General features: G+C 36.4%; 1 pseudogene across 1 annotated transcript in view; it reads left to right on the forward strand.

Moving 5' to 3' along the window:
* LOC149527240 (uncharacterized) overlaps positions 1-451 on the forward strand; it is an 11,417-nt pseudogene that overhangs the window by 3,850 nt on the left and 7,116 nt on the right. Inside the window, exon 4 of the transcript XR_016351121.1 lies at positions 426-451. This exon is cut by the window's right edge and continues 122 nt beyond it. The product of XR_016351121.1 is annotated as an uncharacterized LOC149527240 (transcript). The remainder of the gene's footprint in view (positions 1-425) is intronic.

A 451-nucleotide genomic window follows, 5' to 3' on the forward strand; every position in this document is an offset into this window, starting at 1 on the left:
ACGGTGGGTGGTCTGAAGAACCGCCTCGTGACACTATGACATGGTGATGGTTTGGCAATGACATGGCATTGCCACGCCACACTTTCCACTAACAGAATATGTGATCTAGAAACAGAAGCAAAGTTCGAGTACCACATTGCATGTTTTTAAACTTTAGGTAACAAATTGAACATTTGACTATAGTTCGAGTGCCAAATATGTAATTAACCCTTCTTGAAAACAAGAAATGCTGTGAAGACAACATATTAGTACTAAATTCTTTTCTAATGCCATATGTATGTTCTACAACTGGTTTGAAATTGAGCTTTATGTAATTTCTTGTGGAATTTTTCTTGCAATTAATCAAATGCTTTAGTACCTTGACAAAAATCTTCTTTTGTTCTTGCCTCTTTTATCCTGCATAACTGAATTACTGCTTTCTGCAGACCCATCATTTGTGTTGCCTGCATTA

The sequence above is a fragment of the Theobroma umbraticum genome, unplaced genomic scaffold (assembly GCF_002168275.2).
Source record: "Theobroma umbraticum cultivar Fairchild unplaced genomic scaffold, ASM216827v3 scaffold_147.0, whole genome shotgun sequence".
NCBI classification, from domain to species: domain Eukaryota; kingdom Viridiplantae; phylum Streptophyta; class Magnoliopsida; order Malvales; family Malvaceae; genus Theobroma; species Theobroma umbraticum.